The sequence below is a fragment of the Passer montanus genome, unplaced genomic scaffold, assembly GCF_014805655.1.
Source record: "Passer montanus isolate IOZ18808 unplaced genomic scaffold, ASM1480565v1 scaffold146, whole genome shotgun sequence".
Classification (NCBI taxonomy): Eukaryota; Metazoa; Chordata; class Aves; order Passeriformes; family Passeridae; genus Passer; species Passer montanus.
In genome coordinates this window covers 744,607-768,697 of record NW_024361607.1, presented here as the reverse complement: position 1 = coordinate 768,697, position 24,091 = coordinate 744,607, and the positions used below count along the sequence as shown (strand labels likewise).

The 24,091-nt window shown below is 44.1% G+C and overlaps 1 protein-coding gene across 3 annotated transcripts in view; it reads right to left on the bottom strand.

Moving 5' to 3' along the window:
• The window catches only part of GSG1 (germ cell associated 1), a 90,057-nt gene that overhangs the window by 11,986 nt on the left and 53,980 nt on the right, over positions 1-24,091 (bottom strand). Inside the window, exon 1 of one of the 3 annotated variants that reach the window (XM_039700924.1) lies at positions 1,795-1,917. The exons of 1 other annotated variant lie outside the window; for it this stretch is intronic. The gene's annotated coding sequence lies outside the window, so the exon portion shown is untranslated. Of the gene's footprint in view, positions 1-905; positions 1,037-1,794; positions 1,918-24,091 lie in introns of those variants that run through there. One more of the 3 variants, XM_039700922.1, reaches the window with a different exon arrangement.

The window sequence follows — 24,091 nt, the reverse complement described above, 5'->3', positions numbered from 1 at the left end:
CGTGAAACTATTCTTTCTAACACTTTTCACAATATTTTGTCAAGTATCACATTAAATTTCCCCAGATTACTGCGCACAACTCATGGAACACCAACACCAGAGCATGTTTCCTGATGTTCAACAAACTCCCCTTCACAAAATTATGGGGATTTTATCTGGTTTTGGTTTGGATTTTGGTTGGTTGGTTGTTTTTTTAACATTTTTTATATTAACCTCACCTCAATCTGACCTATTATAGGCAGAAAAATCATCTGTATCTGTCTTTCACCCTGCTGTGCCTTCAGTTTTCCCCTCTTTGTATCTGATATTTCCCACCATAATTTGGCTTGGCTAGAGACTTTGGATGTCTCTTTCTCTTTGAACTCAGCAGCAGCCAGTCCCTGGTGACTCGTTTAAAATTCGTCCATTGAAGTGAATGCCCATAGCAGTTGATTTCCTGTGCAATCAGCCAAATGCTTGACTTATAGAAACAAAACAAGGAAACAAAATGCAAAACCCCCAAAACTGTCACACAGCACCACTGTGGAGATTGCCAACTCTAAAGAAGCTTGGGTTGAAAAGTGATGTATTTTTATCCTGGCTCTATCACCATCTACACCCTGGTTTGGGTGTATCCTGCCCCAAAGTGACAAATTCAACTCCCAGGGATGTTGGTGGAATAGAAGGTCAAGGAGACCTTGCCAGATAGGGCCCAAAACTTGCAGTATTTTACTGGTGGCTCTCAAGAGGCACGCAACTCCCCATACCCCCCATGCAGTGATGCTCCAGGGACGTCAGGGACCATTTGGTGTCCTGACACTGGCTCTTCAGCTGACCTGAAGAGGAAAGCACAGGAGGAAGGGTGGCTATTTACACCCACAGAGAGTTGCTCTGTGAAAACTGGACAAAGACAGGCTCATACTCACCCCTCATTCCACACATTCCTCGCACATGACACTTCCCACCGCTCCTGTTTTTGCTGTTTTTACAGGAAGATCATTCGGAGCCGCAGTCCCCTCCCTTACTGCCGCGCAGAAAGCAGGATGTCTCCCGAGTGACAGTGACATGGAGAGAGCCAGACTTCTCAAACCCAGTGACAGACTGCAAATGCCAGATTTCTCCCTGAGCTCTGAATAATTCCACTCAGATTGTAACCTTTATTTAGCTGTTTGCATGATGCATTAACTCTTGCTCTGAAAATGACCTCACCAGGCATATTTTTTTCTAGTCTAAGCACATTTAAAGGTGAATTCTGTTTTTAAGATGATCAGCTTACATTGCTAGACACTGAGACTGCAGCATTAATAAAGATTGAACTGGACTAAGTAAATGCATCTTAAAGATGGACAAACAAGTCAGTCAGTTTGGACCTAACTAATTTTTTTTCCTTCTTTTTTTTTTTTCTTGAAACAAGTGTTAGTTGGCTGGATTTTTTTCCTTATCTTTATGGTTATCAGGCACTCAAAAACCACACAGAAAGCAGACATGAAAAGGAAAAAAATCAGATGCAGCAACAAAGACTTTGAGGACTCACTAGAGATTCTAGGTGCCTCAATTTCTGGATAGGAAATATAAGACTATATATTATATATAAGGCTAGGGGGTTGCTTTTCACAGAGTACTTAAATTCTAGGATGTGTTCACCAGAGCACAGAAAAAAATAGTATTTAGGTAATTTAGCTAACCATAACTGTAAACAGACAAGAAAATCACAAATTTATACATAGATCTATAAGGATATTAAAGAGGTGCCAGTCCAGAAAAGGGTCTTTTGTACTACAAAAGGTACAAAACTTCAAGCAGATAAATGCTTACCTTATCCACTGCTCACTATTCCCATCTGCTCTTCTGAGGCATCCAGTGAAATACTACAAGGTGATCATGGATTCACCCCCCTGTCTTTGTGTCTAACTGAGCATGTAGTAGCCAAGAAATTCCATGAGATCGGATCAGACGCTTTGAAATGTACCAAGTCTGTCATTTTATTGATGGTTTAATTCTTTCAGAGCTCGCTAAATCATCACAGCACATTATATCAGCCACTAGATTGGCAGGGCGTCCACTTCTGCAGAATGAGCCTTTGTAATTTGGTAGTCCCCTCTCTGAAAATTGTTGCTACTTTTAAATCTACCAGTGACAAGATCTCAGTCTGTTACTACTCAGAATCACAAACACCCAAGCCCAATGACTACCACAGGCTCCTGAGGTTTTTTATCATCAAGAGGAACCATTGTAACAACACAGTCTCCTCTCAGATGTAACAGACCCCAAATGACTTTGGATAATCACTTCTAGTCATACACAGAACTCCTACCAGAGCTATAGCACATATTTTATACAACTATCTCGTACTGACTGTGCAGCAGAATATGATGGAGAACCCACCACATCCTTAGAAAAGTTATTCCAATGATTAATTAATTTAATTCTTAAATTTTTGCTCTTGCTCTGTAAACAGTGTCTGCTTTAGTTTTCCAACCTGACCAGGCTGCTCCAACACGCAAAAAATACCCAGTGAAGTGATTTCCAAAAAAAGTTATTGTAAGAGTCACAAATCAATGTGTTTCATTAGAGGCACACACTGTGATCTAACCAGCTGGCTGGTGGCCCAAATTCCTAGTTCTGTACTTGGCTCTGACACATCATTTTCCCCTCCCATCGGCCAAGTCATTAGTGGTGCATTTACACTGCAGTCAAAGCAGTGGCAGTGATGGGGAGTAAACATTCAGTGCTTGTTTTAATTGGGTGTTGCTAGGAATTTCACTCCAGCAGTATGGAGCACAATGCAGGGTACAAACCTAAGTCCAGGAAAGGAGCAAACTGTGCTAAGCTCCACACGGCTATGGCTGGATTGATAGTTTAAAGTAGCCCTTGTTTCCACACACTGTGGAGTTGGGTCTTTGGAGTCATTCCCACAGATGCAAATCTACAGCACAGGGGATCCTTTCTGATACTGGAATCACCACAAAGACATTCTGTTTTGGTCATGAAAAAATTAGAGGACCTAAAATTAATCTGTGCAGAGAGTACCTCACACAGATGCAGATCTTGGACTCAAGTATACGTTGAATATGTTTTAAAGAAAAAAAAATATTTGAAACAATTGCGCTTTGATTTCACTCATGGAAATGAGAAAGCGAAAGCAATTGTTCTTTGCTTCAATTTATCTTTTCCTCCACTTCACCATGGGGAATCAGAATAAGCAGAGTTAGGGGAAGCCTCCAAAGATTATTTAATCAATCAATCTGCATCACTATGACCTTAGCACCCTGAAGAACTTCAAGCCTCCTGTTAAAATTTTTTGTGAGGGAGATACCACTCAGTCCTGGAATACAGTCCTTTGTACTATCTTATTTTTCCAACCAAAACACAATGTAAACCAGAAAACTTTTCTATCTCTTCCAAATGCCATGGTGTCCATCCCACATCTCATTTATTTATTCACATGGATTGTCCTCTCAAGGCCATTGGAGCTACATAGTTCATTAAGGTTCTACTCACATGCTAGTATTTGAGGAACCAGTGCCTCAAACGAAACATCTAAGCTAGCAGGAAAGGTTTGGAAATCTAAAAGAGTGAGTAAGACAGAGAGTTAGCTTTTTTAAGGCAAGGCGTGGGAGGTGTTTTCGTTCTTTAGCTATTAAAAACTCCTTGCTTTGACAAGAGAAAAAAAAAGGGGGGGAGGAAGAGAAAACTGGGAGGGGAAGGATTAGTGAATAAAGAGGCAGCATGGCAAGTAATGCAGTAAGCATGGTGGCCAGAAGGCACGAGCGAGTGTCTCAGGCTGGGTTCCCTGACAGAGCAAGGGTGCTAGCAAGCACAGGTCAGAGCAGTCAAGGTCTAATATGCTGTCTGAAGAGAATAATGAGACCAGCTTTCCTTACAGTGCTGAGCACAGGCGTTTTCTTACAGTGGGTGCTTTGAAAACAATCAAGCTAGATGTTACAATTGTGCCTTTTGTCTTTCTGGATATCCTGATAATTATCCAGGATTGAGGGCATCTCCTTTTTACCTCAGATTTGATGAGGATTTGGGATTCCTCTCCATTCCTTTATGGCATTCTGGAGCTGTGGCTTCACAGACAGTCCTGCTGTCAAATCCCATCTCCATGGCTCATGCCTCCCGTGGTGGGCAGCACGCTGCAGCCACCTGTGCTCCAGGGAGGAGACAGGTCAGGACAGGGCAGCAGTGACACCAGTTTGGGAGGCCCAGTGGGAGCAAGGAATGCCAGGATCAGATGGTATCACTGCCATGGACATGGGGTGGATACAGCACGTGTATGCTGTGCCAGGGGAGTTTCAGGGCACCCAGGCTTCCCTACAAGTCCTGAGGGAAAGGAGTGCCCCAGTGGTTGGAAACAAAACACAAAATATTTTGGAGACAGCCAGCAGAGAAATTGGGCGTCTGCCTCTCTTTTGCTGTATTTTTTTTTTTTTTAATTGGCTTTCTTTAGGTTTGGTGTTTTTTTTTTTTTTTTTTTTTTTTTGTTTTCTCTCTCCTCCTCTCTCCACACTTCCCTGTTTCCTCATAGCCGGGTTTCCGCATGCCCAGGTAACCCCAGTTCCATGCAAGGGCCAAGGACATCAGTTCCCAAGGGTGACCCAGCCATGGAAAGGAGGGGCCAGACACAGTGACAGCATCCTGGCCCAAGGGAGGCCAGAACAAGGTAACCCTGCAGCCACTGCCAGGGGCCTTTGTGCAAGTACACTATAACCTGGGTCTTAAACGATGTGCTATTTTTTCCATCAGACTCACAGTTAAAAAACAAAACAAAACAAAACAAAAAAAAACAAAACAAAAAAAAAGAAAAAAAAAAAAAAACAAACACAACAACAACAAAACAATCCTTCCTAGCCCCCATTATTCCCCATTATTTTTTTCTGAGCAGGCCCAAGCTGCAATATCTCAAAACCTTATTATTTAGGAAACTTTGCAGGGACCTTTGTCATATATGACAAAAGATCTGTTTCTGACAGAAAAAGTGTGATTTATTTTAATGCAAGACATTGCTCAAAATGTGGTTTGTTGGGTTTTTTTAAAGAAAAAGTAATTAGGATTTTTAAAATGTGGATAAAACAGAATGTTCCCCTGCCAGCCTTGTTCTCAAGAAATAGCAAAGTGGTCATGACTGAAATTAAAAACAAAAACAAAAAGAGCCCTATAAAACTACTGAAGCAGACATGAGTTAGATGATGTTGGTTTCAAGTCTGGCAAAGGCAAAAGCAGCCAAAGCCAGACCTTGTGATGGAGTGTGTCAAGTGACTGTTATGAGAAAGAGGCAACACCACCAGCAATGTCTGCTGTGCTCTGTGTACCCATTAACATGCTAATTTCAACTTCAGTCTTTTCCAGGTAGCCAAGGACTATTATTGCTGAGCTTTACAACTAAGCATTAAGCATTGTGGCTAAACAGCTTGACTGAACAAGAATTATTTGCCATCACCTGGACAAGGTAAGCAAGAAGGCAGGAGAATCCAGCTAGCATGTTACCACAGGCAGAACTTAAAGAAATTAGGTCAGGCAGAATGGAAAAAAAAAACTTCAGAAACCTCTTCCAAACAGTGAAAAGTAGTCCCCTGTGGTACAGTTTCTCATGGGAAGCAAGGGAAGCAGGCTGGATAATGCACTGGAAAATGTATTGCAGGCAAGAATCTTGCAGGAATTGGGCTAGTCTAGAATGTAAAATAATGGACTGGATGAGCTAGCAAGATTTTCCAATCTCTAATTTCCATGGTTAAAAAATTGCCACAGTTAGCATTGCTTGAAATTCCTTCACATGAATTACAGAATCTCTGAGTGAGGCAGAATATGAGGCTGGAGCAAGAGAGGTGGGTGTGTTTCCTGGATGACACAAAGGAGAAAAAAAAAAGAAGTCTTCAGCCTGGAACAGGCTATGAAACTAGGAGACTGGCTGGAGAGAAGAGAAAAGAACACAGCTCGGAGGGACTGCTCCCACCAGGCTGAAACATGGGTGAGATACACTGAGGACAGCATGGTGACGATTTAGGGGCTAGGTCAGTGGTAAAGAGGGTGGCTCAGAGGGAGCAGTGACACTGCCTAAGTGTGCTGCCCTCACTCATGGTCAGTCTTCAGCTCTGGGTGAGAAGTGGGAAGGTTCAGCTCCTGCTCTCTGCATGACTCTCCAATAATTAGTTTTCACCAGCAGAGTTTTCAATTACCAGAACATTTTGATTAGGGGCTTCTCTCCCACTCTCCTTGTCTTTAAAGCAAGAATTTTCTGTTTTGCTTTGATTTGAACTCAGATTTCAGAGGGTTGGATTAAAACAAGGGATTGAAGAGCTGGTCTTTCACTCCAGTCCAGGGCTGGACAATAAATATCCTCAATTACTCCCATCAGTCATGAAGCCTCACGCACAGCTTTACCCATTCAATCCTGACTTTCAACATCCCTAGCATTTCAGTTCATGACTGGATGCAGTCAGGGGTCAGCCACACCCCTTTCAAAGCAGCTGACTGCCCTGTGCTAGGGCCCTTCACCAGCCTGGTAAATCTGTCTGTGTTGCAATCCTAAGGATGCCCTTGGGCTCTGCTAAGGGACACCTGAGGTCCAACCTTATTGAGCATTTCCCAATCGGCCCTAGGAGAGTGAAGTAAATCCTACTGTACCACATTTATTATTCCAGCCTTGGAACACCTCTAGGGCTAGCACAGCAGACCAGGAAAACAGCTCCCTCTGCAATCACCGTGCTCCAGGTTTGGTACAAAGGTGACGTGGGAAGTACAATATTGCTGAGATTCCAAATGAAACCATTCCTGAGCTTACTGGTGTTTCTTTCCACCCACAGTCTGTTACAGACATTAAATGTGTACTTCATGGCTTTGTTGGAGCAGATCTGCTCCAACAGATCTGCTCCCTCTCTTCATATATTAAAAAGCATTTTTTAATTATTAAATGAAAATTAAAATTTATAGTGAAGTTCCCCACAGACCTTTTCAGCCAATTTTACAGCTGGCTTAAACTCTGCTCTGAAGATCTAGAGACTGTTGTTTCAAAAGCTCTTCTGAGGTCCTCAAGAAGCTTTGAGATCCTCTAGAACAGAAGAGCTACTGATGTCTTTTCATTGTTGCTAAAGAAAAAACCTGTGGGTCGCAGATCAAATCTGGTAAGGTACAGGTTGTCCCAGACAGCACCAATTTCTGCCTTGGGGATGTATTCAGGAAAGAGTAGGCAGGGGTGTCAAAGGAGCCATACATCCAATCTGGTTTTGTTTACTGTATTTCCTAATGGGAAGATTCCTGTACTGTTCCTTCTCCACCTTCCCAGGCGTTCACTGGTGTCCTGACTCAGACACCCAGCTCACTAGCCCATAACCAAAATGTACAGGCAGGGAAAGTGACCTGATGTCTGCAGGATCTTAGCCAGCTTATTCCACCACTGCTTGGAAAATAGCCATGGCTTGGGATGCCCATGTCCACCCCCAAAAAGCTTCTCTCTCTTTTTCTGAGCCCAGAGCCTCTCTAAGCTCCAAGGTTGTGTGTAGGCGCTCAGACTTCCCACAGAAGAGAGCAGCAGGGAATGCAGGGAGTGCCACTTCAATCTTCTATCCCAGAGGCAGATTTAATCGAGTGCTTTCCACAGAGCTTAGGGCTCCTAGCAGTGATGAAGGAGAATGAGTCTCTTTACAATCCTCTGGAGGTTCTCACAGAGGCTTTCCCTGTAGTGGTCACATCTTTCAGGAACACAGAGGCATCAGCCGGACACAGCAGATACCTGCTCTGACCCCGTGCACAGCATTCACCCTGGGGGTTTCTCCTGCCCACATTGTGGCCATGGTTTCTCTTAAACCTCTGTCTTTTTAGGGTGACATCCAAGCTGGGCTGAAAAACTTCAAATGACAAGGAATTTACTATCCCTAAACTGTTCCAGTAGCTAACCAACCTCAGAGTTTGGAGTGCACACCCTATTTCTAGATGGTCTTCGCTGCCAGCCAGTGAGGTGACTTCTCTATTGGCAACCCAAGCAGTTCAAGACATGCACAAGCCCTGACAGGCAATTTTCCATGTTGTTCACATGCTTTGTGGCAAGTTCTGGCATGTGGCAGCCAGTGCTCTCTGAACAGCAGGAGGGTACTCTCCTAACAGCAGGGCTGACTCTGACAGCATGGGTCAGGGCATTGTTCCCCACAGGTTATTTGGGCAAGGCTACCTTCTCTGGGGGAGAAGAAGTTTTATGCAAATGAATGCTGTGCCACCTGCCCTCAGGTTCAGCGCGCTAACCCTGGATCACTTTATTTACCAGTGTAGGTGTAACCTAGATTTTAACAAGACCTTTTCTTCCAGCACTGTTTACTATTATAAATTTATCTCTCAAGTGAAATATTTGTGGACTTCGATTAAGTAAATTTCTAACTTTCTTTTACATAAACTACATTTTGAGTCCATTCCAGTTTTTAGCATCTTTTGAGAACTTCAGACAGGGAAATAGAAGCCAGTACTCCAGCATGATCTCACCAGCCAGGCCTGTACTGCTGGCTGTTCCCAGTTTGCTTTCCTCTTAGGAGCACAGCACAAGGCACAAGTCCTCACCTGTACACCTCATTTCCAGGGTCAAGGATCCTCCACATTTGTGCCTACTGGAGAATACACTAATTTTGTCCCTGATATGAGCTCTCAGGGGGTCAAGACTTTAGAGGATGCCAAGTTATACTTCCACTGTTCAGCTTGGACACAGAAGTTGTGGGACTGAAACAATGAAAATGTTGTCCCACTCACTATTTCCCTCATACATTTCAAAGTGATGTCTTTCCTAATCTCTTGAGTTTTTTAGCCTGGAGCCAATTTATTTTGATTCCCATATCCTCTATAGTGGCACTGTAAGACAGGATACTGTCTCCAATCTCCCTGTCACATCCCAATAGACACTTTGCTATAAGAAGGCAGCCACAGCATTTTGTTGTTTAAATGCACTGAAGAGATCCATCTGTGCAGTTTGAGCTGACCTTACTGTTGTTGTCCTCCTCCTGTCTTTGTGTGATACACAATGATATGGCAGAAATTAAATTTTCCTTATAAATGAGTTCAGGAGATGATAAAAGATGACATCCATAGGAACCCCCCTAGAAGCTAATAGGAGGATCTCCCCTGGCAGTACTTTCTGAGGTCTAACCAATGACACACTTTCCAGCCGTGCAGCAGCAGTGCTGTTGGTTATTTGGTTATTTATTATTAACCCTGCCACCCACAAGAACTTGTCTAGATCACAGCCCATGGACTCTAACATGCCATGGTCTTGTTCATTCCATCCCAACACAAAAATAGCTCCTGCTCAGTCTCTTTGCCTCTGTGACCGCAGCAAGGCTCCGTCACTTCTGTTCCTGGGGCTGCTGGTCACACCAAGCCAGGGAGCCACTGCAGGGCACTCAGTGCTACAAGTTAGGTGAGCATGTAGACAGTGTCACCCTGTCACTGCACCAGCTCCCACTGACTTAGGGCTGTTGCAAAACAAATACTAAGGAGTTTCAGCCTCACCAGCCCGCAGGTGTGACACAGCTGTCACTGTGCCTCAGCACAAGTGTCACTGCCTTGCTAGGCAACCATCACAACATGGTAATGGCCTGTCAGTGTACCACGGGAAGGTCACAAGGCTGAGTCTTGAACCTTCAGCAGCAAACTCCAGGACTTCTTTTGTTGAGCTCTCCATGGTCAAGTAGCCCAGGAGATAGAAATTTTCTCCATCAACCAGTATTAGTAATAAAAAAGAAAGAAAGAAAAAAAAAAGCCTCAGCTTGCTTTGCAAGCACAAGTACAATTTGCAGCTGTGAGCTTAACTTCCCAGCCATCAGAATGTATTTTTCTCCATATCTGTCTGTTTTCTCCACAAGGCAAATACTTCAGTATCCATATCATGGGCAAAGTTTCAGGGGCTACATTCAGCCCTCTTGGAAAACACCACACTTGGCATACTGGAAGCTTACTGTCCTTACTGTCAGTGCAAAGACTTCCCCCTGAAGTCTTGCCCCTGACTAGTAACCTCTGCTGGGGCACTTAAAGGGACAACTTTGCCTTCAGCAGAGAGCAAGGTGGCATTAAGTTCTGAGCACTAGATAAAGCCAAGAAAGCAGGAGTCTCATTGTGCTAACCCTTATCTCCAGAAACACCTTTGACATGCAGAATGTTTGTTCGAGGTGATTACCTGGGTGGAGAGGTTATTGTTGCATAAATTATTTACTTTTAAAACCACAGTTATTTGCCTCCGCCCTTCTCACCACTGCCCTGTGTACCCCACTACTAACACACCTTAGCATTTGGGAACACAGGGAAGAACTAGGAGGACAGCTGTGCTGGGATGCACCTGGCAAGAGACAGGTGTCTACTGGGACCAGTCATTAGCACAAAAAAGCAAAAATAGTCACCTACCTCTGCTGTAAGGGCTGCTGGGCAGAGTAGCCCCAGGGCAGCAGGGTGCACAAGGGAAGTAAGACCAAGCCCGGTAGCAGGGCATCAATTCCTTTGCTTTTGCCTTCCCTGGCTCTGCCACATCAGAGGCCAGGGTGAGTTTCATTTAATCAACAGAACTTGTGGACATGGTTTAGTGGTGAACATGGTGCTGGTGCTGGCTGGACAGTTGGACTTGATGATCTTAGAGGTCTTCCCCAACTTTAACCATTCTGAAATTCTGTGAAATGAGCACAGTCTAGCAAGCCTCATGCACAACAAAGATGTGCTCTGTCCCATCCCTGTGGGTGAGAAGTATATATGGCTTTCTTCTTCTAATGCTCTGTGCATCTGAAATTCTCAGAACCATTCCTTAACAGCTGCCTGAAGAATTGAATGGAAGGGCATGGGTTTGGATATACCCATGACACAACTGCACTGATAAGAAACACCTTAGAGTGCAGAGGAGTGATGGAAAATCAGCACTGGGTTACTGGATTGAAGAAACCCGTATTCCCTTTGGTCACTGGCAACACACATTGGTTTTTTGTGGTGCAGAATTACACCCATAGTCTTAATCCCAGACAAAGCAAGTTAATTTCCTGGCCTGCAGTATGTCCTGCTGTGTCCAGTCCAGGATTGGAGACCAGAAACAATAGGTTTCCATTACTGGGTTTCCCTTGGGAAGCTACTCCACACACCAACAAAAGTCAGTCCTGATATTCAACTAAAAATTTCCTTTCTTTCCACTACAACCAGATACTTTCTTCTGGATCTTCTCCCTTAAGCAGCATATTCCACTCGCCTCTGTCGTTCCAAGACAAAGTTTCATCATTGTGCATGCAAACCCAGTACTTCAGCAGAGCTGCCTGTCCAGCCCTGCCCTGACTTGGTTCACCACCCTGTCAAAAGGAAGCACAGCACTTGCAGTACTGGGAGCAAGACTCAGATTTTCAGAATTATTAAGGAATCACAATCCCAGAGCAGTCTGTGGGAGCTGCAGCAGTGACCATGTCCAGCTGCCATAGCAGGCAAAGAAGCTACTATCCCAGTGGGACTGTACCAGTAGGATTGGTTACCTCCAGAAGCAGGTCTTGCTGCTCCTAATGACAGCATTGTGATAACCAGAAACAGAATAACCGCAGTACGAAGGTCAGTGTCACTTGTATAGAAATACTCCCCAGAGTATCAAAACTGAAGAGAATTATGAAAATAAAATTGTTTTCTTTCAGGCCAATTATTGCACTCTGAAACAGGGACACAGATCTCATTGACAGCCATGCTAGTGATGACTACTGCCTTTCAATATCACCTGGATTTCCAAGGGCAGTGGTGGCTGATTCCATTTCTGAACAGCTTCTGGCACACTGGGGCCTGGCTTCTCAGCATTGCCATAGAGCAGATAACAGTAATAATCATTAGTAATAATATGTTTTGGGTTGTTTCCTCAGACTGTTAGAATAAGTTGTCAGTAAGAGTAATAAGCATTGTGCTTGCCTTTCATGCCAGCATAAATTTAATTCCAGTGCTACAAAGGTATTCACCTGGCTCTATGAGGATATAGAGACATAGCTCTAGGCACAAGCAGCCATATTCCCCAAAATACATGTTTATTCCAGATGTTCTGTCTCACTAAAAGAGCAATTCAAGATTGAGGAAAGAAAAAAATAGTCACTTATTCTCCAGAGCTATTAACCCCTTGGTCTTTCAGCAGGTTTACCAGGGAAACAGTCACAATATGTGAGTCAAAAACAGTCACAATATGTGAGTCAAACTGAGGTAGCACACAGGCTGAATATGGCCCAGGTATGTGCAGACCATTAAATTACTTTACATTTGTGGGGCAGCCTGGAAAGCTAAACTGAGTCAGACAAGTACCTGTAAAATCTGTCGTGGGTTAAGCCACTCTTGTTCAGTGGTTTATTGCTATCCTCTGAGCTATGACACGGGAGCTGATCAGGGCCTGTAGCGGTATGACGTGAAACAGAACAGCATAAATCACATCCTGCAATAGTTAACTTATCAAAGGGTGAATGGATGCCTTTAGTCTCTCTGAGTCTGAAGACTAGAAAATGGAGACAGATCTGTTATAATATATTCTTCCAGTGAGTGCATGTACATGCACAATACATCTATTCTCTTCAGAATAGGGTTCGCTTACTTTAAGAGTAAAAATTCAAGAACCAGCCACAAATGCTTCCCAAATTATGCTAACATAGAAGAATACAGCCTCTCTAGTCTGTTCAGATTTGCCATACAAGAAGGAACATCAAGTCAGATGTTTCCAGGCAAGGAAGCAAGCAGTACCTTGGTGTGGTGCCAGAAGTTAAGGTAGTTGGACCCATTCAGGTCCCAGAGATCCAATGCAAGGTGAAACATTTGAGGCTAGTGGTGAAAATCAATGAACTCCCACAGGAAGGCCACAGGGAGCTGCTGGCCATTCTTAGGCCATAAAAACACACAGACTCCCATTGGGGAACAAACAGGACGCCCCCCTCACTTTTTTTTTTTTTTTTTTTTAATTACTTTAGGGAAAAGACACACCTTCGTCCTCTGTGCCAGGCTTTAAATTCCAGACCACCAGTTCAATGATCTTTGTCCTATTAGTCATGACAGGGGCATTTACGACAATGATGAGTGGTTGTAAGCACTGTAAAGCACTCCACCGTGTAGTCATAGAAGAAAGCCTGTACAGGCTAAGCAAACCCAGTGATAACAAGTAAGTTTCTGTTCGTTCTGAGGTTTTTAAAATTGAATTACAAATTATCCAGCTTCTTGGCAAGCAGGGGTCAGATTACAGCAATTTACTCTAAGGAGGCAAGGAGGATTCAAGAAACATGAAGTTTTATTCTTCAGTGGTGGAAGTCACCAGCAGCCTGGTTGAACTGTTCTACAGACAAAATGCAGCCCCACAGGCCACTGGCTGGACCATCTGGACAAAGTCAGTTGTGGATGTTGGAACCTATGCAATGTTTCAGACAACTCATTTAAACTGTTGCTGAGTACATTTAACACCTCAGAAGAAGGCTCCCTTCTGTAATTGCTTCCAAAATGTGTATTTGGAGACCTCGAAACAAGGAAGCCCCTAAACCCAAACAAAAATTCCCTTGTAGTGAAGAAAGTCTTGAAGTCTCTCATTTGCAAAAGGATGTCAGAGTCACTGGTTTCTTCAGTCTCCCCTCACAAAGACTCTTCCTGCCATGTCTGCAACAGAGTATTTAAACAGAAGGTTACATGGATTGGATTTCAAAGCTAGGAAGGTCAGAAGAGCTCTTCCAGCTGTGAATAGCCTCCAGATGTGAGCTTTTCTTCTCCAGTCCTGGGGGAAGGGATGAAAATGCCTTTCATTAGTCTCATAAAATTAAATGGAAAAACATTGTCTACTGAGGAGGCTGAGCAGCAGAGAAGGTGGAGTCAGAAAATGGGCAGAACAGAATAGAGAAAAAAAGCAGGACCACAGCTGAAATAGCTCAGGATGTGTATCATCCTAAAAGCTGTATTCTCTGAGGAGGGATTGGCCATTAAACAATATGGCAGGAATCAGCAATTGAGGCATTTGAAATGGAAAAGGCCAAATAAACCAAAACATAGCTTTGTTTGCAGGGAGAATATTTGTTCCTTTCCCAGAGCTGTGACAGGATCTTAAACTGTGAAACACCTCCAGGGAGGATGTGTCTAAGACGGCTTCTGGGTGAAACTATGCTAAGCCACAAACAACATGCTTCTCTTACCAGCACCCCACAGTCCTGGACTTGTATCTAGTTATCTTTTCTTCTGCAAAGATTGTCTATGGACAGCTTATATCTCCTCTCAGCTTATTTATGCAAAATTATTCCCCTTAATTGAAATTTGTCTCCAAGCAATGAATCTGTGCAAGCTGGAAAGACCAATATCCCTGGGGACAAATTTTACTCTCAGTTATTTCTGCAAATGTACTACTCCCAACTGCAAAGACACAGAATTCAAATTTAATTGCTGATACAAAATTTGGTATTTCCTGCTTGGACAGGTGCAACTGTTTGGATCAGACAGCCAGAGCACATTTACTGCAAGGGAAGACTATGTCTCTTATGCCTTCTAAATGTCTAACGAAATCTACTAAGGAAATATAAGGAAAGTGAAGCTAATTGGGAAAACAATGTTTTCCTCATTTTAAGAACATTACCACAGTCTTTGCTTACTTTCACTCAAAAGTCCCTATTTCTGGATTATGTAATGTTCTAGCACACCAGTGCAAAGAACATTAGGAATGTCCTTAAGAGATGTCAGCTCTTCATCTGGAAGTTTGTTCTCTTTTCCAGCTCATCAGTTCCCTTTCCACTTCTGCAATATGTCAACAGTGGTCAGATAATAATATGGAAATTACTGTAGGACAAAAATCCCAAAAAACAGCTGTACTAGAAATGTAAGATGACCTGTGCTAGCCCAGACTGAAGAAGCAGTATCTCTTCTCTTGCAATCACCTCACTTAGGAAAGAAGTGTAAGAAACAGAGGAATGTATCCCAGTCTGACTTTTCAGCTCCGATCAGCTTGTTGATTAGGACACTTCTGATGCAGAGGTAACATCTCTGCTGCTGCATTTGACACTCTCCAAAGGAAATGCACTGCACAGATGTGCCAAACACCTTCATGAATTGTCTTCCACCAATGGTCTGTGGCAGAGTTCCATTATTCCTTGATGCCTACGTGGAAAAGTACATAGCTTGTTTATTTTAAACCTGTTGCCTAACCAGTTTATCAGGTGCCATTAGTTTTTGTGATATGGAACTGCATGAATGTTAGTTCTTTGTTGACATTCTCCATACCATTTGTGATTCTCTTTCAGGCATCTCTTCTTCAAGATTAGCAATCTGTGTTTACCCAGAAACTTCTACTTCTGATCATTGTTGATGTCTTCTCTTCTCTTACTAGTGTTTCTTTATGCTCTTCAGTGTAGTAACCAGAAGCACTTGCAACTTTCAGACTTTCAGCAGACCATGAAGTACACAGAAGCATAATCATGTTCTTTGTTTCTTCTGTACTCATTCCTAACATTTCTTTTTGGTTTTTTGACCTCAACAGAGCCTTGAGAGACTGTTTTCAGCAGCCTGTCTGCAATGAATCCAAGAATTTCTTTCTCTGCTGGTAGAAGCTGACTTACAGACATTCAATATATGTGTACAGCCAGATATTTTCTCCCTAGTGGAATTCCCTTGCATTTGCCACCACTGAATTTCAATACCAGGGAGAGCCCAGGCACTCACTGCCAGGGGATGTTCTGTGACCCTTTGCAGCCAGCTTTATGCTGTGTCTTTGGAATAACTGTGGGATTCAAGTAAACTCGCTGCTCACGTTCCTGTCCAGACCATTATAAGTGTGTTGAATAACACGTGCTACCACAGTGAGCACTGTGAGGTCCTTCTGATGAGCTCTTTGTCGAGACTGACCATTTGAAGTGCTCAGGTTGGCGCTTGTTTTCTTACTTATGATCCCATTTACAGAGCTCTCCACAGCCAGGGCCTGCCTCTGAGACTGGTCCAGTGCCAACGAGTGCCTGGCACCAGCCCTTACAGATGCAGTGTGCTCAGACAGCAGGTATGTGAGGCCACTCTGTGATAACTAGACCTAGTGGCTTTAATGGCATGGACCTTAAATAAAAAAAAATCCAGGGTTGCAAGAAACTGAATCCAGATGCTTGCTGGTGTCTGTGTCACTGAGTTTCAGGGCATCTGAGGGCTGCATAGGAAAACCAGGGTTACTGCACAAGAAAGGCTGAGGCTATTCACATCAGTGGAGGATAGGATGCAGATCTGCACCATTGCACTGCAACTCCTCACCTCCATCTACCAAGAGTAGGATGGCTTAGAAACAGATCAGTGGGCCAAGTGTGAGCACAGCACACCTCCTACTCTCCTCTGCTCAGCCAGGATGTCGCCCTAATATCCTCTTCTGAAATACCTCAGCTCCTCAACATTCAGCCCCTCAGAATCCCCCAGCTGGGATTCCAAACTGCAGAATATGCCTTCTGCTCCTGACTCTGCAGCTGCCAAAAACCTCATGGTCATGTGCCCCATGGTTTCAGGTGCCACACTGTCTCCAAGGTGAGAGGGGCCACCTTGGGGGAAAGCAAATAGGAAACTATCCCAGGCATGAAAATGCCTCTGTGGTTCTCAAGACAGGAATTTCTCTCACACCCATCCCCTCCACACTGCTTTGTGCAGTTGCTGAAACAGCAGCAGCAACAGCGGGCAAGTTTAGTCACTCCAGCACCTGGGTATCGATTACACCTGAAGGTGGAAAACAAGCAATCAAAAACAAGGTGTCAGCTTTGCCAGAGGATTCTCCTCAACTCCCTGTTCGGGCCTACTGCCAGTTCTCACCCTGCTGTACTTCAGCATCCCAGCTCTTCCCATGACAGGTGTTTATTCAGGCAGAGGAATTTCACTTTACGAGTCTTCAGGCTTCATGGAAGGCAGAGAATTTCCAGAGCTGCTTTTCCTTGCAGCATTGAGCAACCTAACACCACTGACAGCCAGAACAGGAAAAAAACAGAAGCTTCTTTGTGTCAGGGTCAAGCCCTCCCATTACTTGTTTCTGCCTGCTGACATTTCCCTAGACGGCAAAAGGATTTTTAAATTACAGTGACAAGCTGGCCTTTCTTGTATTAAGAACTCAGCTTCCATGGTACCCAGCAAGTCACGGGCTGAGCAACAGCCTGCCTTCTGACACTGCTCTCCAGTGAAGAAAAAGCTCCACAGATCTCTGACTCAGAGCCTCTCAGCTTGGCAACGCTCTCCAGGCATTTTGGGAGGGACACAGTGCATACCCAGTGATCCACACTGGCGAGCAGCATCAGCTGCTGCTGGGACAGTGTGCAGCGGAGAACCATCAGCAGTCACTTGTATGACTATTGGGTGGGATCGCTTTCCAGCACAGAGAAAGGCTTGAATTCACGTCTCCAACACAGCCACACATCCTGCTCCCCCAAAAGAGGACAGCAGAGACAACAATAAAACCCCTCTGAGAGATGAAGATGCACATCAGCTACCAAAGACTTTGCAGCTTCCATTTGTCATTGCTGTTTCCATCCTGCTTTCACTCTGCAATCACTTATTTTGGTGGCTGTGGCATGCAGAGATCTCTCTTAACTTACCATACCACACTTCACCGTGCCCACTCTTTGTCCCATAGCACAGAGATCACCTCTGCATGGAACCATGAAGGTGACAGCACTGGATTGGAACAAGAGGATAGGAGGCAGCACAAGGAACCCCCATAAGCTGTGCAGCCCATAAACATTCTTTGCCTGATGCTAGCTGGTCTGCCCTGCCACACTACTGCTCCTGACACGTGATGAGTCCATCCTTGCTGTAACATTTGGAGGCTTCAAAGGACATCAATACCTCCCTTCTCCTCCACCCTGAGCACTTCTCCTATAGACAAAAGGATTCCACAGCCAGCCAGATGGAGCTGGTGGTGATCTGGCAAGAATAGCTGTCCTGCAAGTGGTCCATGAGTCAGAAGGGCCTCTCTCCCCAGCATCGTAGAAAACATTGTCATTTTAAGGAGTATAACCAGTATAACCATAAGACTTGTAACACAAGTACCACACAGAAGTTCCTAACACGTGTCTCACTGCTTCTTTAGCTACAATAACAGAAATAGAACTTTGGAGTGCCCTATCAGCTGCCTGCACACTGCCCACCCCAACACACTCACAGCAGCACTGTGGGGAGGATCAGACCCTGCACTCAGAAGACATTTGCTCTGTTCTTCTGGATCTGGTGAAGATGAGGGCGTCTCTTGTTTCTCTGTGCTTCACTTGACCCAAAAAACTCATAATTCATACCAAGCCTAGCCACCACAAAACTGTTATTGCAGGTTTTTCATTTAGCAGGTGCCTCATTTAGCTCAGCTTGACCCTCTAGTCCAATTTAAATGAGTACTATAAAATAGACCCATGCTTTTGCATATCACAGGAGATGTAACATTTTTTTTCTCATCAAGGAAGTACCTACAGCTCTAGGGAAACACTTAAGCTTCAGTCCAAGGTTCAAAATCTACATTTTTTTCAGTTTACCTCCAAAAGTATTCTTCACCTGTAAGGACTCTTTACCTGTATCACATCCTTTGCTACAATTCACTAATTCTCACTTTTTGTCATATATCTCACAGGGATGGAGGTGTTCAGACACACCTATCAAATCCAAGCAATCACTTTGTGACATCTATCAAATCCAAGCAATCATTTTGTGACCTTGAGATGTTTTGCTGAAATTTTTCACGCTCACAAAGTATCATCCTTAATAAGCACACTTGAAATCCAAAACCCCAGGCTTTTAATTCTTTGTGCTATAAAATCACCCTCAGAGCCTGGCAATGTGGTGAGTGCTCCCTTTCTCCTTCCTCTTGCTAGCTCATTTCCTCCCCCATATTCCCAGTGTGCAGCTGCACGGGGCCATGACGCCTCTGACTTGACTGGTATGAAAGTATCACAGACCATCCAGGCCATTCCTTAGTCCCACAGCACCCTTTGTGACTATACTAGAGAGAGATCCCTTGTCATAGGATTTAAGTGAAATCTCTTCAGAAATTAAAACCTTTAGCTTTCACTGTCATTACCACTGGTAGGGCATATCTGGGGGTGAAATATGTCTGTGAGATCTGTGAATGTCAGAGGGACAGCAACATGTGAAGAGCTCTAAATGACATGATCCGTGTTCTGGGCTATCACATTGCAAGCTCTTCTCCAGCTCTCTCTCTTCTGTCCCTGTTAAGTTGCTTCCAGCTTTATTTCTCTTGCAAGTTCCAAAAGCTCACACCCTCTGAATAGCTAACTTTGAATTTATTTTCCCCCAGATAATAGGTCTGCATTTTTCCAGTTTGAATCTTGTGCTATTATTTCCTGCCCATATCCTGCCTCAAGCACGAGGGAGCCACACAAGCGGTGACTGTACATTACAAAAGCAGAAGGAATGGAGTCACGAAAACTTTTGTGTTTGAGAATGCATAAGGCACAGACAAGGAGTGGGTATGCACGAAGGGAAGCAAAGTATAATTTATTTTTCCTCTCAAAAGTCCAATCAAGAGCTGGCAAGAAGCAAAGGGGGCAGGGAGCAAGGAAAGAGAGAGCTTAGTTAAATGTTCAGTCTTTGTGCTGTGGTGAGAGGTTTTTGCCCTCACAAATTCTCTCTTTACCACCAGTTGCTTGACATGGTGGCACTGCTTCAATCCCAGATTCACTAATCAGAAAAACTGCCATGAAGTCAGTTCAAGTTGTTCTGGTTCTGTCCTGCTGCAAATGAGCTCAGAATCTGGCCCGTAGTGTGACACAAGTAGATGTTTCCTCTTTCACAAGGGAACCATTGCTCTGCAGTAACAGGAATAATTTCCCTCTCTCTCCCTCTCAGGAAATGACGAAGCAAACCTAGAGATTTTCCCCTCCCTCTTCCATGAAATGGCAACAGAAAGAAGAGGACTTCCCAGCCTCCTGCCAGCTGTCTGCACTTTCTTCAGGAACTTGGAGCTCAGAGGCACTATCCTTACTGGCTGTATCACCCATGGTGCTCAGCCCTCTCTGTCCTGCCCTGACCTTGTCAATGTCTAGCTGTCTTTCCATCCCAGAGACACTTTCCTTTTTATTTTTGTTTTTCTTATTTTTACTACGCATTGAGCTTGATGTTTTTCCCCCTCCCACCAAGCCTTCTCCTCAACAGGAGACGTATAGGTAACCACTGGGAAGCCCTCCCTGGGCTTTTCTTTCCATTTAGTTGTGAAAGTGATCTGCCTGCTTGGTTTGTTAATATGCCAGGTCCCTTTCAGTCTCTGCCACCTATATTCCCAGGCTAGCACTCTTCCTGCATATCTGTAGAGCCTGTGATGCTATAACATTATTTAAATAAATGCATGCTGAGATTCAAAAAAACAAGATACTGTGGACAGTGAGAAGCAAGTACAAAAGCCTTCACATGCCTTCCAAACCTTACCTCTGGCTGCAAGAGGAGATTCTACAACATCTGCTCTAAGAAGAAAGTCCAGCAAACTTTGAGTAGAGCTAACACATGCATACAGCACATGGGAGCAGCAGATAAATAGAAATGTATCCCATTATCAAACCTCAATCACAGCGCAAATGGCACCTTGCTCTTGCCTTGGCCTCTTGGCCAAGGTCCATTTCTATGGACAATCAACACAGTTGCAGTCTAGCATTCACGACAGTCAAGCAGCTAATTCACTTTGTTGTCATTGAATGAAAGAACAATAGTAAGACACTGTCAACTTGTGCCATTTCTTCGTGCTTGTAGGATTTTTTTTCCTCTACTAATATGGTAAAACCTGTTGGTGAAGCAATCAGTACTGTGCAGTGCGCACTGCAACAGTCACAGAACACAGAGTTAGAAATGAACCAGGAGCAGGAGAGAGCAACAAAGAAAACCTCTTTGGTTGCCAGAATGCATAAGAAAGGCCTTCATGTGCAGGTGGAGAACACCACCAACCACCAGCCCTTTGATGTGGAGTGGGAGAGGTTCTTGTGGAAAGTGCCAGCTCAGATGGGTCTGCCAGAGCAGAGGCACCATTTGCACATTATAAGCAAATAGCTTCAGCTGAGCTGTTTCCAATGGAAAAAAAAATAAATAAAAAAGAGAGAGACCAAGATGGAGATTAGCTGTTTCCAATGGGGGAAAAAAAAAAAAAAAAGAGAGAGACTAAGATGGAGATTCAAGTAAGGGAAAATGAGATGGGGACTGCAGTTCTCCTGCTTTTATAAAACCACCACATTTTAGATGGCTCTCACCATGCCTTCTTTTACACCAGAGCACAGAAAAAAGTTACTTTTTCCAGGTTTGGGTCTCAGTTCCTAGCTCCAGCCAGCTCAGGCTGCTTCTTCCATGTGTTCAGAACCTCAGCCTGAGGATCATGTTCATCCCATCTAACCTAGGAAGCCAAGGCACCTTTGGGCTACCCATCCGCTGAGAACAAGTTTAAACCCCTCCACCAGTTACAAATGGGTTGCCATGAACCCAAGCCCACAGAATCTTCTGCAGCGATCACAATGTGATTGTCAGACAGTCTCAGAAGCAAGTCCACCTACTGCACAGCAGAATGATACCTCCCCTTCTGACATAAGAACAAAGTTATGGTCCTTTCCAAATGGGAGGACAAAACTAAATTCTAATCACTATGAAACTATGGTAGGAATGATCCCCTTATCTCATGTCCATATCAATATCAATTTTTTTATTCCTGTTAAGAAACAAGGGAACTTTTGGGTCTTCCCAGATGTGATAAGTGAGGTGTGGGGAATGTATTCTAGCACAGATCCCACTTATACTGCTCAAGTCCTGGAAGGAACTATTCCAATTTTTACCTGTTAAAGCTTTGTGACAAACCATGCCTACACAAATGCTATAAACCCAGTGCATTTTCAATTCAATACTTATCTTCCATTTTCAAAAGGTCAGTCAGTCTGGCAACCCTCAGTAATTTTTGGGAAATCATATGTAGCTGTTTCTGTGGGTTTTGTTCATCATACAGTTAGCAGAGTACTTTGGACAGAAATCATCCCTGAATAAAAAAAAACCAAACCAAAGCAAACCAACGAAACAAAACAAAAACCCCCCAAAAAAAACCCATAAAACCCAAAACAACAACCCAACCCAAAAACTAATTTGTGAACAGGAAGAGCTACATCTGTTCAGTGTTGACTGTGATCCACCCTTTTCTTGTACCCTTGAGCTTGCAAAGTCAGCCACCCAAAGTACTGGACATCTAGCAGTCCTTAGAGGGACAGGAACATGACAAGACACATTAGAGAAATGACCAAAACCACAGAGGTGGGACTTCCAATATCTGCTTCCTCAAAACTGAGTGAAGCTATAAATAAGGGAACCACCGCCCTTTCCTCTCCAATGGATGCCTGCTCACATTTGAAGCCCTGCACAGTCAGGCGTGACAAATGCAGTTTATCATACAGCTCTGAGATTTATCCTGTGTCTCTGCTAATTCTTGTATCACGTGGATAATCCCACAACACACACAAACATATCAGTTACACCACTACAGAGCGGTATGAAACTTGCTGGTTTCTATTTCTTTAAACCCACACACCAGCTGAGGCTCAACCCCACCTTCTCCAAGTCATGACAAGTGCAGAAGTAGTGAACATCACATCACTTCCATTTGTCCTGCAACCAGCCAGCAAGATGATGTACAGAGTAAATAGCACATATAAGAGAGAGGAACTCTTTAGTTAGAAAGACATGCTAATTCGACTGAGGGGGCTTAATATGCAATATGTGTTTGCAGATAGCCAGAAAAACACATCCAAATGGCATATAGTTAAAGTCCTGTTGAGAGCATCCCAGAGAGCATGGGAACTCAGTACAGAACTTTTCCAAGCATAGATTCTTGCATCTGCAAAAAGTGCAGAGACATCACGTATGGTCTGTTTCTCCTGGCACCCCCAGTCTCTAAAACAATCTGTTCTAGACATTTCCAGCCAAGTCTGACCATGCCTCTCCGACTCCTAACTTCACACCCCATTTCCCAGTCATATCCTCCAAACCTCCTTTGATCTGGGCTTGCAGAGGCTTAGTGCTTATCTAATGTCACTGTGGACCTTTAATGCCAAAGGCTACTGCTCACAGACAGTAGTAATGTCTGCAAATGTCTGGGGCATGGCAAAACAAGCAGCAGAGTTACAGTAGCTCCAAGCTGCTTGTTTGGGAAGAACTTCAGCAAAGGCATGGCACGCGTGGGAAAGCTTCATCCTCTCATTGCCCATGGAAATGCTAATCCAGATTCTCACATCTTAAATTCTCATGGCTTTCACCTGACCACCTCCAATTAACAAACTGCAGGCATTCAGAAAAGCCTATGAAATGAGTGATGCTTAAGTCAAGGGACACCATGCAGTATGGCATGGGGTCTTAGGCAATTCAACCTTAGTGTGTCATACCTGCAGAACGCTTAAGAGTTTTGATCTCATGCTGAGATTTTTCATGCCATGGGTTTTCTATTGCAACCTGTCTTGTGGAAACCATGCACCATAAAGGAAGAAATTGCTGCAGACACACAGAAAGACCAGCCTTTTCTCTGGATGAGTGGATAGAACTGGTTCTCCATCACACACTCACAGAGACTTATTGAGCTAACTCTTCATCCACAGAAACAGCTACAGAAAATGTTATCAATCTTACCAACTTGAAACTTTCTCTTTCCTTAAGCTACTGGTAGGAAGTTTTCTCACTTCTACACTTTCTCTGTATCCAAATTAAAGGTGGAAGTATCTCAATGAGCTACCAATCTGCTCAGTGGAAGCTGAACTCTCCCTTGACCTCATTGTACCTCAGTGTGAGAGGGTACTCTCTTCTTTGAACCATCATCTTGCTGATGTGCAGAATTGCTCCCAAACAGGAGCATCTATCCGCACTCCTGTTCACTTGGCACGTGCTGTTCCCCTCTCTCATACCCTTGACAGGTCTAGCAGCAGGGATGACGCCAATGGTTGGCAGGGTACCAGTGCTCCTCCAGGGCCACGGTCACAGCCTGTGTGGCCTGTCTGGTTACTCTTCTTCTCTCTGCTGGCTGGGCACCAACACTTCCAGATGGAGAGCTAGGAAGCAATGCTCCTGTGGGGAAGCTGATGCTGATGCTGCAGAACACCTCCACCTCCCTGTGAAGCCTCTGATATTGGCCATTGCCTGTCATGGCCTCCCAGGTTAGAGAGCAGTTTGT